Below are 17,100 nucleotides of genomic sequence, written 5' to 3' on the forward strand. Positions count from 1 at the left end.
GAAGTGATGTATTTTATATCCACAGTCGACCACAGTGCAGGGCGGATTTAGTGAACTACTGCATAGTGGTGCTGGGGTCCTGCCAACGCGCATGACTCACAGCTCAAAACTTCATTCTTATTTTCCAGGTGTTTTTGAAAGTCACTGTGTTGTGGGGAGAAAAAAAGATACTGCCAAACTAACACCAGAAGTATGACTCACTTGTTTTTACAGTGAATCAATTTGATTATGCATCTTGACTATTTTATTCAAGAGTTCAAGAATTTTTGCCCTTCGTTTAAACTTTTGGAACTTTTGAAGCAAAAAACAAAAACAAAACAAAAAAGCACTGAAATAATTTTGTGAAATCTGGATAAAGCAGGGGTGCTTTATAACAACACACACAGATTATAAAACTCTCTGCTGATACTTAGTGAAAATATCATTGTGGCTGATAGCAGTCAAGTCTTTCTTCTTTTCTTTTCATGTCACGCATTTCCAGTTTTGTTCCAAAGAAACAAAGAAATCTTTATAAGTCATACACCTTCATATCAATCTTCATAAATCTCCTCATATGTAAGAAAACAACTGAACTGTTTGTCACTCTAAATCTTTGTCACTCTGTCTTTAAACATTTAGCCGGTGAACAATTGATACAAGAGATAAATATTAGCCACTCGTGTGAGTGAATAATGATGCAACACAATCAGTAAATGATATCAGTCAACAAAGCAAATATATATATATATATATATATATGAGCATAATCCTACCAAAGTCGCTTTTGAATAATAGATGGAGTTACTCTAAACTTTTAGTTGAGGTTCACTTGATATGTTTAAGTCTGCATAGATTACAAATCAGAGTGGATTTAGTTTGTTTGGTATTGAATATTGATTTCTGCTAAAAGCTCCCATGTGAACTGATTGTGTTTTAGTAGATCTATAAACTGATCACGCACAGTGTAATCAAAGCTTTAATGTCATGAATAAATCATTTTACCTCTAATAATCAAACCTTGGTTTGAAAAAGCATGTTGGGAAATTAGGATCATCAAAGTCTTAGTGCGAGGGCATCTAAGAAGAGGCTGAGGCGGACTGATGATCGCTGCAAATAATACATGCAAATCATACAGAGAGGGTGTAAGAATACTTTATGTTGCATTTCATTGATTTGTCCATCTAAAGGTAATAATCTTCCTTTTAGCGCTGCGTGCAGTGCAAATGAGCTTTGAAAACAACTACTGTGTGCTTCACTTTGAAGCATCCAGCAGAAATGTTCTCATTTATTCGATTTGTTTTATTTCCACCCGAAGAACGTCAGCCCGGTGCTTGCTTGTCAGCTGGTGTAGGAAATGTCTCTTTAGCTGCTGAAATCTCCGCTACATTTACCAGCTAATCGATAACTTTGTCATTAATCTGGTGCTGCATGAGAAGGTAGGTGTGCCGTGGGCTTTTCAGAGCCTTTCTCCTGGAAACAGATGCTGATACATCTGGACGCAGTTCTGATGGGAGCAGAAGGAGTGAAAGAAATGAGTGTAGTTGAAAAGCTAAAACACGGCGCTGGAGGGAACTAAATGTAATGTTGACATCAGGACACAGGCGATAATGCCCTGTGGGCTCATTCTGACCATTGTTATTGCCTGCTGTAAATCTACCAAGTCAGGCAATCTTCAGATTTTGAAGAATCCTTTAGTAAAAACACACAGAGTGGCTTTGATATGCTGATTAAGTTTTCTGTCATTTAACTCACCCTTTTTATTCCATCAATAATAATATGGTGATTCATCATTCAATACTTAAGTCCCTCGTGGGGATGCTTTAATACAGTAGGTCAGCGGTCAGCTGCCTCAATAACCCAGCAGAAGCAGGAGATTTAATATGCGATTCACAAAAGCTCCTGAGTGGTCTGCTGTGCAGTCCTGTATGATTTTACTTACCCCACATGCCCACAGAGGCAGACACGAGCATGGATTTATGCAAATGAATGAGGTGTCTTTCCCTCTGTTTCTTCCTTTGTCCCCCCACCCAGCCTCATCTGCCCCTAATTCCTAAATACTCAATCATGCAGGATGAGGGTCACAAGGCTCGGGTTCACTATAATGCCAGCCATCACCTGCAGCCATGTAGCGCTAGGTCACTGGATTTATATATAGTTTCCATATCCATTAATGCAACACAAAACATAAGCCAGAGGACACCCAACTGTGTGTTTAATGTGCACGACTTTTAACAGAAGCTCTGATATTTTTTCTTCTTCTCTTTTTAGACCACAGTACATGTTGTAGTGGTGATATGTGGTTTCAGCATTCATAGCGCTTTTAAGTTGTTTAGCTATTTATCCGCACCCACGTGTGTGTGTCTGTTTCTGTATGTGTGTGTGTGTGTGCCTGCACTAAAGAGGCAGTTAATCTGACCATGTCTGCTGGCAGGACATCAGGTTGCCCCGTAGTGCATGTAGGCAAACAGCCAACCTTAAATAACATTGAACTGTTCAGTCTGGTAGGCTTCTGTCACTTCGCCTCCAGCTGCAGAGACCTGATGCTTCCAGCAGCGGCAGCTGGAGTGCAGATAGAAAAAGGCAGTAATGTGAAATCCTATCACTCCAAAACAAACTACAGTATATCTCTAATGCTATTCTGCACGGCTCTTCTAGTCTTCTAAAGAACTCCAGGCTGGATTTCATATAGTTTCGTGAAGAACTTTCACGGTTTGGGTTTGATAGTGCAGCACTTATACAGCTACAGTATGTCGCTCTCCAAATGGGAAAGCATCTAATCTAAATGACTGTCTGCTGCGCTTGAAGTGCCAAGCAACCCTCTCTCTCTCTCTCTCTCTCGCTCTCTTGGCTACCGGAACAGCTGGCTGGTGGACGCTTTAGTTCAGAGAAGAAGCGACGGATCGAGGCACATAGCTATAGAAACAGAGGGAGAGCAGAGGAAAGAGAGAGAGAGAGGGAGAGAGAGGTGGAATTCTAACGAATTAATCACCGTCTGTTCCCGTGAGTGTGTGTGTGTGAGAGAGAGAGCGTGAGAGTCAAAGGCAGTGAAATAGAGAGAGAGAGAGAGAGAGAGAGAGAGAGAGAGAGAGAGGAGGGGGAGCGGAGCCTGACGCAGTGTGAGAGGCAGAAACTGAGAGGAGAGAGGCAAAGAACGAGGGAGACAGCAGCGGGCAGGCAGCGCGTCACATCAGGCGCCGTTTTGCATCCAGAAAATCTTGACGCGGGTCAATAACCACATTGACTGATGCCGTGATCGCACGAGCCACTTCCCGGTCACCGCTCTTCACGGAGACCGCAGAGGAGACAAGCTGGGACAAATCAGTACAGACAAAGATAAATACACATATATATAAATATAAATATCCCAGTATCAACAAAACCACACATACTGCCAGAGGCAACGAGGGGACGTTGGTGCCGCGGACACCTGCGAGGCGAAGCTCTTCTTCTTCTTCTTTTTCTACGCTTGCATCTGGAACAGGTAAAGTGAAAAACCATGAGGAGCATGTGTGAACTGCGTGCAGGGCTTTCATGTGCGTTTCATGTGTGTTTCTCGTGATGGCTGGACTCGCATTGCGTAGGCAACTTTGAAATATGTCAAGCGCTCTGGCATTCCTGCGGTTCCGAATTTACCGACACTGAAGCCCGTGTCTAAGAATGTGTGTGTGTGTGTGTGTGTGTGTGTCTCTCTCTCTCTCTATGTGTGCGTGTGCACGCGCGCGTGCATTGGTGGTGAACGGGGGGGGGGGGGGGGGGGATTTGCTGAATGGCTATTCCCAGGCAGCTTGTCTTGACTGTCTTATCTCCATCCTCATGAGTCCATTGATAAATGCGGGCGCAGATACAGTACGTACACCCAGATTTACATTATCAGTCCGGTGGATGCATGCCTGACAGACACCGTGCTCAATTCCGTGCAAGTAATTTCTGTTCAGATTTTGATGCAAGCCTGCTCAGGATTTGGTAATATTTCTGAGGTGGGGCCACATTTTGCTCACATTTAGCTCGGTCACTTGCTCTTACTGTAGTTTTCGTCCCGGGACGCTCTGTAGTGCCAGAGCCTTCATACCCCTCTGCAGCCCCGTGTTCAGCACCTTGGACAGCGGCTCCACACAAGCCGGGTCGCCGGAGAGAAAAATCCTGCACTCCGAACTCTTTCCCCCCCTCCTCTGTGTTGATGATGTTTTGAAATCGTTATTTCAGCTGTAGATGTCTTACTTTATTCTCAAGCGGAAATAACTTTACACTCATATGATGCCGAAACAGTATTCTCCATAATTTCTGTTTTCCCCCTCTAAACACGCAGAGCACCTTCACCACTGCACTGTAGAAAATCCCACCATAGAAGAAATTGACCATGTGCAGGTGCAGGTGACTAATTAAAAGGGCATTCCTGGGATTTGGTATTATGTTACCTTAAAGTTGGGAGAACATGAGATTGGGTGAAAATTGGGTGTCTGTTGGTTTCCTCCCTTCAGGGGTCACCATAATTTCTCACACCTCAGTCGTTTCTCCACATTTCTCTTCCTTAACAATGGCTTCTTGACAGACAGCCTTCCACTGAGACCTTCTGATGATGCCTCAGTGAACAGTGAACAGTAGATGGATCAACTAAAAGTCATGCATCTCTGAGGTCCTGTGTCAGGCCCTTGTTGGATTTTTCTTTTCCATTTCTTAAGGACACGACTTTCAGATACTGTTCTGTTATAGGTAGTTTTTTAGGCCTGCTACTCCTTTTGTCCTCTACTTGTCCAGTATCCTCAAATCTTTTAAGGACACACTGCACACTATGCCAAGATATGCCAGGTTTTCAACTAAAAGCTCTTTCGAGAATCACCTTGTTGACACAGAAATGCTATTTTATGTCTGCTAATTTTTATATATACATTTTTCCCAACAGGCTGCTAATTCCTCTTTAAGGGTCTCCACAGCAGATCATCTGCCTCCATCTCAACCTGTCCCTACCATCCTCCTCTGTCACACCAGCCCTCTGCATGTCCTCCTTCACTTTATCCACAAACCTCCTCTATGATTTTCCTCTTTTCTCCATCCTCAACTTCCTTTGTCAAGTATATCCACAATCACTCCTTTGCCCATGTCCAAACCATCTCAGCCTTGTGTCCTAACATTGTCTCCAAACTGCTCAACCTGAGCGGTCCCTCTGATGTACTCATTTCTGATTGTGTCCATCCTGATCACTCCCAGTAATCATTTTAGCCTTTTGAACTCTGCCACCCACTCCTCCTCCCATTGTTGTGTCAGCACCACCATCTCCAAACCATACATCACAGTCGGTCTCACTACCATCTTGTAATCCTTCTCTTTCCCTTTAATTTAGACCAAAATGAGGTCAAAATTAAAGCAGCTTATTACGAATCCCAAACATAATATTGTGTCTCCTAACTAGACCTTTTGTCAAACTTTAGTGTCACCTCCTGAGCTGCATAAGTCATTATTTTTCAGGTTTCATGATCATTGTGACAAATAAATGAAACTTCCTGTGTGAAACCAATGGTGAATCCCTTAAAGGAAAAACTGAATACGAGTAGAGAAACCTAATTAATGATAATTCTTCCTAATAGGGCACCGGGTGGGCTGGACTGACTTAATGAACACTGGAATAACGCGAAGTGTATTCACATGGTTTTCACAGTAACCGGATTTGAACCCTGTTGAATACTTAAAGTAGATTTTTGGGAGACCTTTTGTTACCTCTCATCGCCATCATGCAAACATCACTTCAACAGAGTTTCACACATTCAGAGTGACGAGCAGCAGCGCTGTTTAACACTGGGACTCGTGGTGGCTCCAGACTTTGCTAAATAAGTTTCATTCCTTCCCTCCATGCTTTTATTTGTTTCCACAGCTTTTCCATAAATGAATAAACTGGCTGTGAAGCCATAAACCACACCTTTAAAAACAGCCCTGACGTGTTTTTTATAAACACAGCAGCCCGCTAAGTGCACGCGTGTGAGCCAGAGTCACTCAGCCAGTTAAATTTTGGCTTCTGTGCCTCGTGCCTCCTGCCCACTGCCCCACTATCTCTTGTAACGGATGTTGTTGCCACTTTGTCCCATAGGGCATGGACTACTAACAGAGTTTTGAGTGCCACAGAGGGAGAGCAGGAAAGAAAAGGAAGAAGGAAAGATTGATAGAAAGAAAAGAGCGAGAGAGGAGCATGGCCCCACTCCTGGCACCATGAATAGACACGAGGTAGTTCCAGCATTAACAGTTTCAATGACTCAGTTTAGGACATTATGCTTTTGGGATTTTAAAATGGTTGACTGGCTCTTTTTAAGGCCGGAGATCCTCTGTCACAGTGAAGTCTTTACTTATCCTGGGAATTCACTGATAACTATCTTAGAGGTCGCTCATCTTGCTTTCATCCTGCATTAGCACTGCAGTGCTTGCTGCAGCAGTACACTTCTCCAATCAACAGGGACATCCCCCCTTCTCCCCTACAAACCTGTGCTTACCAACCTGCTTTGTTTGGTTGTTAAGACCTAAAAGCTTTGCACGACTAAGCCAAACAACATCTCTTTGCAAGCAGCTCCACAGTGAGAGCATTTTGTGCCAAAGCGGCACAAGTGGGAAAAATCTTGCGACCTTAATGGTTACATTTCTAATAAGACAGGTGGCAACACTAAAAATCAGCCATAATGAGAAGTGACAACTTTAGTGGAGAGGAACTGCCAGGATGTCCGCAGGACTAAATGAATGAAAACTGATGGGCGGTGATGTCTGTACTGCTTTCAGTTGGTGCTCTTAACCTTCTCCTGAAGTTGTAAGACGTTTTTTTCTCTCCATCTCTTGCTGTCTCATTTACTGTAGACCCAAGAGCGAGCTATCCATCCATAGTACAATCCAAGTACCTAGAGGCATGACTGTGGGGCAAGTTCTTCAGGAATAGCGCGGCGATGTAATGGGAGCTCACTCCTCGCTCTCCCATCCACTTATTGCATTTTTTCGCCCCTTTGGCTGTCGCTGCAAGAGAGCAACACAGGGCGTGTATCTGGTGAAATCCCCAGCTTAATTTCAGAATCAACTCTCACCAGTTTTTATTTGTCAAAGCCATCCATATTTCAACAGAAACCAGCTCCCCATATTAAGCATGTTGGTGCAGAGTGCTGGCAGAAGCTCTCGTCATAATGTTGATCTTTGTTGAGAGGGAATACCCCGTCGTGTGGAAGCAAATCCGCTTGCATACCGTAGTTAATGTGGCACCTCAGTGCTGACTGGGCCTGAATGTGAATACCTTTTTCCCCTTTACTGCGCTATTACTGCAAAATGTTGTGTTACATTTATTGTTTTTCCTTCTTTTTCTTAATAGAAATACAAGTTGGTTGTACAAAAGTCTTAGATTAGGCTACTTGTGTTGAAAGGGGAAAAACTTAACACCTCCACGCTCATGGAGTCATGCACAACGTGCAGCCACAGCAGCCGTGGCATGCACACGTACTCAGCTGAATGCGAACAATGCATGTGCACAAGAAGGGGAGAGGGACGGGTAGCGCAAATAAACACACGTCTACACACAGAGGTGCACGCGGGCGTGCTACAGACACACACTTCCCAGCAAAGGATGCGCACACTCAGGCGAGCACATGGATTAATAATGTACCATATTCCCTGTAGGAGGCTAGTTAGCATTTCAGGAAGATTGCACAAACACTGGGGAACTGTAATTAGGAAGTTATTGTTACAAGTTGCAACTCTCTGTCTCTCTCCCTTTCTCTCTCTCTTTCACGACACACACACACACACACATACACACACACATTGGTAAGCATATAGGCGCATGCATGAATAAAGAATGCAAATGGTGAAGGTTGGGGTAGAGTATTTCTCAGCAAAAATGAGCAGAAACAACACAGAAAGATTAGATACACTATAAAAATGCAAGAATTTTTGCACAGCAATTTGCAGTTTTTGTAAATGCAGCTGAATATCAATGCTGACGCCTCTGAAATACTACCGGCGACCTACTGTGATTATATTCTATGCTGAAATGCACTTTATTTTATTAGAGTTAGTCTGCTGATGTAGATTACAGTAGGAGTACAATGCCAGTAAGTCTACTGAAATTAACAAGGAATGTTTTTGCAGTTTATGCCACAAGACATGTGCAAAATAAATCAGGGGTGTGACGTTGCCCCAGACAAAACCTGAACAGTGCGTTAAAGCAACACAAAAGTTGTCTAAAAGAAGACTAACGCATTAAAAATACTCCAAAAACCTGCTGCCACAAAAAAGGGGAGTGCACAGTTTCTGTGGTCTGGAGTGTGACTGGAATCCAGCTTGTGGTGCATACAGCATTAAAAAGGTGCGTTTAAAAAAAATTCAGAGTAACATCTCCTTTCGCAAATAGTCCCGCTGTCAGAGAGCGGTAGCTTCAGAAAAAATTCTTCAGAAGTTTTTTGTCTTATTCTATGGTGGATCTCAAATACTGGGCAAGTGAGCCAATCAAATCTGTCTGCATAGATGCAAAGAGAAAATCTTCCTCTAATGTAGCTGTAGCTCTAATGTATAGCCAATTAGCGAGTAAGAAGCTATCCTCTCACAGCTCTGAAGTGGAAGGTGAGCTTTTCATTTTGGTCTGACGAAGGCCGTCAAAGTTTGCCCAACAGCAGCTGCATCCATTTAGGGTCTCGAGTCGCGGTGCATAAAGATTCCTGAGAGCCTGTTTCATTAACCCGGTCGTTACATTTTGAAATGCTGAGACAACCCAAAGCTGACCTCATACCTCATATCCATAGCGTAAATGATGAACGAGGTGCTTAATATCTGCTGACACGTATCTCGCTGTTGCCAGTTTTCCACAACTCGACCTAATCCTGACTTACACTCCCCAGTAAAGCTCTACGTAGCTTCTCCTTTTTCCTGTGTCTGTCCAAACATATTCCCGCTCTTCCCAAATTTACCTCTCATCTCTTCCCATCTATCTATACACATACCATAATGCACACGTCCTATGTGTGTGTGTATGTGTGTATTGAGTCAGCTAGTTTGTATGCCGGTTGCTGCCGTACCACCCCTCTCTAGAAATCAAGGCGAGATTGCTGTGTGTATGAGAGGAGGAGAAGAAGAAAGAGCAGAGAAGGGGGAGGGAAGGTGAAGAGGGTGAGGCGATAGAGACTGAAAAGAGAGATGGAGAGAGGGATAGCGATGCCACGGGGCGAAATGAAAAAGGCAGAGTGGAGAAAAAACCCCAGCAACAAAAGGGTGGAAGAATCGCTCAATAGACATGTTTTCCTCCCATTCTCCTCGTCCTTTTTTCCCTTTTCCCCTCTGCCCTCTGTTCTGCAGACAGAACTGTCGCTGTAGCAGAGGTGGTTTGGAGACTGTGGTCTGGCAGAGACTTGAAAAGCTCTCTGATGCTCTGTGTCTGAGGTGCTCTTCAGGGCTAAGAGGAGAAATCTCTCCGGCTGTCCCATTAACTAGTGGAGGCTGGACCATTGAAATCGTATTACCTTCTCTGACTGAGCAGCACATCGGCTTCCTGACAAAGATCAGATCTGTTGTTAAAACCCCGAGACGCCGGCAGCAGCAGAACAACACTGAGATTTTGTTTTTTGATATGTCCCTCCTCTCTTATCTTTCAGGCATCTCTTCTTTGGCGACAAATTTCTCTAGGGTTTAGGCGTCATTTGTATCCCCCTCCCATTGCTTGAAATGCTCTGAGAGCAGCTTTGAAAGAGGCAATGGTGGAGAAGAATGGTGAAGATGATTCTCTCCCCAGTTGCTTAACAGGTAACTTTTACATTTGAGAGTAAGATGATGATTGAATCCCCCCAAAACAATTTTGCTCAGTTTCTAAAAATCCAACCATTTTAACACCTGGAAGCTCTTTTTCAAACCACTTCACGGCGTGCATGGCTGCCCCGGAAACAAGATGTAAAGAACGTACTCAAATAGAAACCCTGAGACACGTCTAACGACTTCTTATTTACAAGGAGCTCATTATCTTTCTGTGAAGTGTGTGCGTGCCCTCAACGACTATTGTTTAATTACAGCTGAGCAATATTATTAGGAGACATCGGGGTAGTCAAGCTTAGGGGTTAAAAGCAGAAAGTTTGGGCTTGTTTTTTTTTGTAAAAAAGAATTATAGAAATACAAGTATAAAGGGGAAGTATTCTGTGCCAGCAAGTGGGAAATATTAGCACATCCTTGTGAACTAGCTTGCTACTGACAGCATCCTGTGCTTAATTAATTCTGTTTTTTCTCCCATACTGTTATAATTGGTGGGGTAAGTCTTATTCACATCAGCACAGTCTACAGCACAGTTGGGTCCGAATCCCCCCCCCCCGAGACAAAACACTAAATCGGGCACAATCAGCTAACCTCGTAACTCCTCTGCTCACCGTCAACATACATCAGCAGCACATTGAATCCCTGATATGCGTGAGTTGTGTTATCAGGTAAGCTCTTTGTTTCTTTATTTTTCCAGCTTGTGGCAGAAGATCAAAAGAAAGCACTGAATGCACTGAAGAAGCTACTTTGTATGCATTTGTGTTACAAGTGTGAAAGTGGGCATCTACAAAAAGAAAAACAGCATTTCTTATGGTTTCAGTCTGTCAAGTCACGTCAAGTCAAGTTTGTCCAATATCCTATTCAGTGTCTCAGCGGGCTTTATAGGCTCACAGCAACAACAGCTCAGATCCAGAGCTTTCGAAGAGACAAGGAAATAAAAAAAGCAAAAAAAACCCCAAAAACTGTGAGCACACAAAAAATTGAAACTGCTTGAGAGGAAATTCGAAAAGATATTCTCTCCTCTCTGCTGGGAGTATCGAATAACCTCAGATTTGTCAATGATGGAGCAAGACATGGTCTATAATTCCAATGTTTCCACTAGCCTTTAGGTTTGTATAAACTCATGGAGCAGTTTGTGTAACGTTCTCAGGCAGTGGGGAGGACGAGCACAGGACTGAGTGAAAAAGCTCTATGAAATACACAAGTGTTGGCCGTTTCCAAAACCAGAGACCAAATTCAGAATCAGAATCAGAATCAGAATACTTTATTGATCCCTGGGGGAAATTATTTTTTGTTACAGTGCTCCATTTTAAACCAACATTAAGACAAGACAGACAATACGCTAACTAAGAATAGTACAATATATACATATATATACATACATACATACATAAGTCACTTATAAATAAATAGTTGGAAAAGAAACATGTGTAGCTGTAGCAGCAAACAGTGTGTTAAGTGGATGCGTTGTACAGGGAGATGGCCACAGGCAGGAATGATTTCCTGTGTCGTTCAGTGGTGCTTTTCGGTAATCTCAGTCTCTCACTGAACGAGCTCCTGTGACTGACCAACGTCATGGAGTGGGTGGGAGGTGTTATCCAACATTGTCTTTATCTTGGACAGCATCCGCCTCTCCGACACCACCTTGAGGGAGTCCAGCTCCATCCTCACAACATTGCTGGCCTTACGGATCAGTTTATTAAGTCTGTTGGCATCTGCGACCCTCAGCCTGCTCCCCCAGCATGCAACAGCATAGAGGATCGCACTGGCCACAACAGACTCATAGAAAATCCTCAGCATTTTCTGGCAGATGTTGAAGGACCTCAGTCGCCTCAAAAAATAGAGACGACTCTGGCCCTTCCTGTAAAGTGCTGTGGTGTTTTTAGCCCAGTCCAGTTTATTGTCAATGTGTACTCCAAGGTATTTATAGTCCTCCACAATGTCAACACTGACCCCCTGGATTGAAACAGGGGTCAAGTGTTTCCTGGTCTTCCTGAAGTCCACGATCAGTTCCTTGGTCTTTGCCACGTTGAGCTGCAGATGATTCTGCTCACACCACGTGACAAAGGAGTCGACCACAGCCCGGTACTCTGTCTCATCATCCCTGCTGATGCATCCAACCACCGCAGAGTCATCAGAAAACTTCTGAAGATGGCATGTCTCTGTGCAGTGGCTGAAGTCTGTGGTGTAGAGGGTGAAGAGGAAGGGGGAGAGGACAGTCCCCTGTGGTGCCCCTGTGTTGCTAATCACCTTGTCAGACACACACTGTGGGAGACGTACATATTGTGGTCTTCCTGTCAGGTAATCAACAATCCAGGACACCAGAGAAGCATCCACCTGCATCGCTGCTAACTTATCACCCAGGAGGGTCGGCCTGATGGTGTTGAAAGCACTGGAAAAGTCAAAAAACATGACCCTCACAGTGCTCGCCGGCTGGTCCAGATGGGTGTAGACACGATTGAGCAGGTAGATGATGGCGTCCTCTGTTCCGAGACGAGGCTGATAAGCGAACTGAAGGGGATCCAGATGTGGTCTTACTATGGGTCGCAGCTGGTCCAGGATGAGCCTTTCCAGGGTCTTCATGATGTGGGAGGTCAGTGCCACGGGCCTGTAATCCTGGGGGCCACTGGGACGAGGCGTCTTTGGTACAAGGACGAGGCATGATGTCTTCCACATCACCGGGACCCTCTGCAGACTCAGACTCAGCATAAACAGTTTATGAAAGACTCCACACAGCTGGGGGGCACAGGTCTTGAGGACAAGGGGACTCACTCCGTCTGGTCCAGCAGACTTGCCTGAGTGAAGTCTCCTCATTTGCATCTCAACCTGGTATTGAGTGAAGGTGATGGGTGGGGGAGGGGTGTCAGGAATCTCACAGGAGGCAACATGTGAAGAGAGAGGCTGGCACAGTGGTGTGGCTCTGGATTCCAGGCTGACTGCAGGTGAGGTTGTGGGGGTGGGAGCAGACACTGTGGTGTCGAATCTATTGAAAAACAGATTCAACTCGTCGGCTCTATTCTCACCTCCCTCAGCTCCCCTGCTGTTGGTTGGCCTGAATCCAGTGATGGTCTTCATGCCCCTCCACACCTCTCTCATGCTGTTCTGCTGGAGTTTCCACTCCAGCTTCCTCCTGTAATTGTCCTTAGCCTCTCTGATCTTGTCCTTTAGTAACACCTGGATCTTCCTCACCTCCTCTTTGTTGCCCCCTCTGAAAGCCCTCTTCTTGTTGTTGAGGAGGGCTTTGATGTCCTTAGTCACCCACGGCTTGTTATTTGGGTAACAATGAACAGTCTGAGCTGGAACAATGGAGTCGGTGCAGAAAGTTATGTAGTCTGTGATACACTCAGTAAGCCCATTGATGTCCTCGGCGTGAGGCTCACAGAGTGTTTCCCAGTCGGTCACCTCGAAACAGCCCTGTAGTTCCGCTATTGCCTCCTCTGACCACCTCCTAATAGTCCTGGTGGTCACAGGTTCCCTCCTCACAATTGGCACATAGCGGGGGGTGAGGTGAATCAGGTTATGATCTGACCTACCAAGTGGGGGGAGGGAGGAGGAGCTGTATGCATCCTTGACGTTAGCATACAGTAAGTCTAAAGTTTTCTCTCCCCTGGTGGGACAGTCCACATATTGTTTGAATGTTGGTAGTGTATTGTCCAGTGATACATGGTTGAAGTCACCCGAGATCACAATAAAGGCACTCGGGTGCTGAGTCTGTAGCCGAGCTATGGCAGAGTGGATAGTGTCACATGCAGCTGTGGGGTTAGCAGAGGGGGGTACATAAACAGCCACCAAGATGACGTGAGAGAATTCCCTGGGTAAATAATACGGCCTGAGTCCAACAGCACACAGTTCAGTGTCCGGGCAACAAATCCTTTCTTTGATTGTTATGTTGGCAGGGTTACACCACCGGTTGTTAACTAAAACAGCAAGCCCACCTCCTTTACGCTTACCGCTAGCGATGCTGTCCCTGTCCGCCCGAACAGTGTGGAAGCCTTCCACGGAAGCATTCTCATCGGGAATGTCCTGGTGCAGCCATGATTCGGTGAAACACATCAGGCTACACTCTCGGTATTCCCTCTGACTCCGTACCAGTGCTGAGAGCTCGTCGATTTTAATTGCCAACGATCGCACATTACCCATCACGATAGACGGCAGACACGGTTTAAACCTCCTCCTCGCTTCGAGCCTCCGCTGTCTCACCGTCACCTTTTTTCTTCTCTTCTGTCCTTGACCTCTGCATCCCCGATGTGTTTTCCTCCAAATTTCAGCTGGTACTTCTGCGGGCCTGGCCAGCGAACCGGCCGGCATCAGGGCGATCAGCTGATCTCTGGAGTAAACAGTCCGTGCGTGTAGGAGATGTGCCGCGGTCCCGTTCCTTGATAAAAGTAACAGTTCCACGGCCACCAGAAGAACAAAAACTCTCTCAATCCACATGATTGAGTAAGAGATAGAAAACGGAGGAAAATACAAGTCAGAAAAAAAAGAATACGTAAGAATAAAGAGCTAAACTAAGAGAAAAGCAGGAGCGACTGTAACAGGCTGCACGCTGGTTGGCGCATGCGCACTACTCCATTCAAATTCAAGCTAATACTGGATGTTTTCACCATTCGAAGTAGAATCCTCGTGTTTTTATCAAAACATCTTAAAAATATATAAAGTAGGATAGTTAAAATAATTCAGCAATGCATAACTTGTGAGGTTTTCGAGAAAGGTATAGCTGAAGAAGTCAAACATCAAAAAAGACACATGAATGTACATTCACTGGCCACTTGATTAGGTTCAGCTTACTCTTACCGCCTTGAACCTCTTTTGTCTTCAGGCATATATTTAACAAGGTTCTGGAAACATTCCTCAGAGAATTTGGTCCATATTGGTAAAAAAAATGGTAAAATGGCCTGTATTTGTATAGCACTTTACTAGTCCCTAAGGACCCCAAAGCGCTTTACACAACCTGTCATCCACCCATTCACACACTGGTGATGGCAGCTACATTGGAGCCACCGCCACCCTGGGGCGCACTGACAGAGGCGAGGCTGCCGGACACTGGCGCCACCGGGCCCTCTGACCACCTCCAGTAGGCAACGGGTGAAGTGTCTTGCCCGAGGACACAACGACCGAGACTGTCCAAGCTGAGGCTCGAACCAGCATTACAAGGCGAACTCCCAACTCTTGAGCCACGATCGACCAATATTGAGATGTTGGCATCATTTGTTGGTCACACATCCATGATGTGAATCTCCTGCTCCATCGCATCCCAAAGATGCTCTGCTGGATTAACATTTGTTGACTGTGAAGACCACCTGAGTACAGGAAACTCAATGTCATGTTTAAGAAACCAGTCTGAGATGATCTGAGCTTTGTGACATGGTGTGAGATCCTGGTGGAAGTAGCAATCAGAAGATGGGCGCACTGTAGTCATAAAGGGATGGACATGGTCAGGAACATTACTCAGGTAGGCTGTGGTTTTTGAATGATGTCTTGCACCAAGGAAATATCCCCAGCACTATTACAACGCCAGCCTGAAATACTGATGGTTTTGATTTTTGAAACCAAATTCTAATACTACCATCACAACTTCAGCAGAAACTGAGACATCACATCAGGTTTTTCCGATCTTCTATTATCCACCTTTGGTCTCAATTTCCTGTTCTTAGCTGTCAGGAGATGAATCCAGTGTGGTCTTCTGCTTGTAGCACAACACAAGGAGGTCTGACATCGTACATTCGGTAACGAGTGGTTATTTGAACTACTTTTGCCTTCATACCAGTTCAAAAAAGCCTGGCCATCCTTCTCTGACATCAACAAGACATTTTCTCTCAGAGAACTGCTGCTCACTGGATAGTTTCTCTTCTTTTGAACCACACTCTGTAAACTCTGCTGATGGTTTTTGTGGGAAAATCCCAGTAGTCCAGCCTATTAGCCTGCCTGCAGTTGGTGTAGGCAGGCTTTAAAAAAAGCTAAAGCTGCAACCTACTTTCACCCAAGGTCCTCTTTTTTCATGTGGCAATTTAATCGTATCATGTCATGTCAGTTGTCACTGGTGCATACTGTGCTTTGTGCAGGGGTCTCTTTAGCCAAGACATCATTAAAGTTAAATGGATCAATAAAATGAATGACTATTTCCTTAATCAGATCCACTATGACAGTCTTGGATGGCTGAAACAACTTCTCAGTTTTCAGCCACTCGCTCTGTGTTAAATAGTTTATGGTTATGATTTGTACTTTTTCAAGTTAATTAGTAATACCCATATGGCTGGCAGGGAAGCCAGCTTGATAAGTGGGTGTCCAATTTAAGTGTCTGTTTTGGTAAATTTGTGAAACACGGCCACAAGTGAACTTCAACCAGGAACAAAAGAAAACTAGTTTTTTGAAATAAACAGTTTCGGGCATTTGATTCATGAATAATGCGTAAACACAGTGTGTACGTGTAAGAGTAACGCAAGCCCCACTATTTGTTGTTTCTGAATTTATTAGTGTAAGTGGATGCCATACTATTTGATGGTAAGGCTGCTGTTCACAGCTGCAGGTTTTTAGGAGTCCTGTGATCAAACATGTTTTTGCTTAATTGATCCCGTGTTTCCATGACTTGTCCTTGTTCCTGTTTTCGATTTTTAAAAATCTTCTTTGTTCAATTTAGCACTCCAGCTATTTACAAGCTTTGTGAAATCATCCAGTTGGCAATCACAGCAGAGGCTAAACCATACAAACCCTTTGTCAATTAGCGCGCTGCAACACCGGGGGGAAATACCAGCGCTTGGCAGGCAAATGTGTGTTTGGTGTGTGTGTGTGTGTTTATTAATGTGTCTGTTTTGTGTGAATTACTAAGTGACTGAGTGAACGAGTGGGCAGACTAAGTGTTTGAAGGAGGTCAGAGGTCGTGTGTGTATGTTTATGTCAATTTGGGTGGATAGCACACATGCATATGTGTGTGTAGGCAGCAAATGCTGCCGGAAAATGCGTGTGTGTTTCCGAGTGTGCGCCGAGACAAACTAAATATCACTCCTTGTATAATCCTTTAATTTCCCAGAGCGTTGTGCATTTTATCCAGTTTTTGTAGCCAGCTTGAAGACACACAGAAGTGTGCTGAGAGTCTGTGTGAGGGAGTGTGCGTGTACGTGTGCGTGTACGTGTGTGTGTACGTGTGTGTGTACGCGTGCGTGTGTGCGCGTGCACTATGTGTCGGACAGCCGAACCAAAGAAAAGAAAGAGAAACATGAGCACGGCATTGATATCTGTCAGCTGCTGGCAGTTTGTACTGCATGTTGGAAGTGTGACATGCTCTGTATTGAGGCATATGCTGGGTGTTAAATGTGTGAGTGAAGGCAGTGTAAGGTGTATATGATTTATAATGGCTGTCTGCGCTCAGCCTAT

At 44.7% G+C, this 17,100-nt stretch overlaps 1 protein-coding gene across 2 annotated transcripts in view; it reads left to right on the top strand.

The window, feature by feature from the left end:
• The first annotated feature begins 2,938 nt into the window (after nucleotides 1-2,938).
• The window catches only part of LOC101471157 (protein ELFN1), a 130,683-nt gene continuing 116,521 nt past the window's right edge, over nucleotides 2,939-17,100 (top strand). For both annotated transcript variants that reach the window (XM_012924078.3, XM_004569027.3), the window contains exon 1: nucleotides 2,939-3,460. The gene's annotated coding sequence lies outside the window, so the exon portion shown is untranslated. The remainder of the gene's footprint in view (nucleotides 3,461-17,100) is intronic.

The sequence above is a fragment of the Maylandia zebra genome, linkage group LG6 (assembly GCF_041146795.1).
Source record: "Maylandia zebra isolate NMK-2024a linkage group LG6, Mzebra_GT3a, whole genome shotgun sequence".
Taxonomy (NCBI): Eukaryota; Metazoa; Chordata; class Actinopteri; order Cichliformes; family Cichlidae; genus Maylandia; species Maylandia zebra.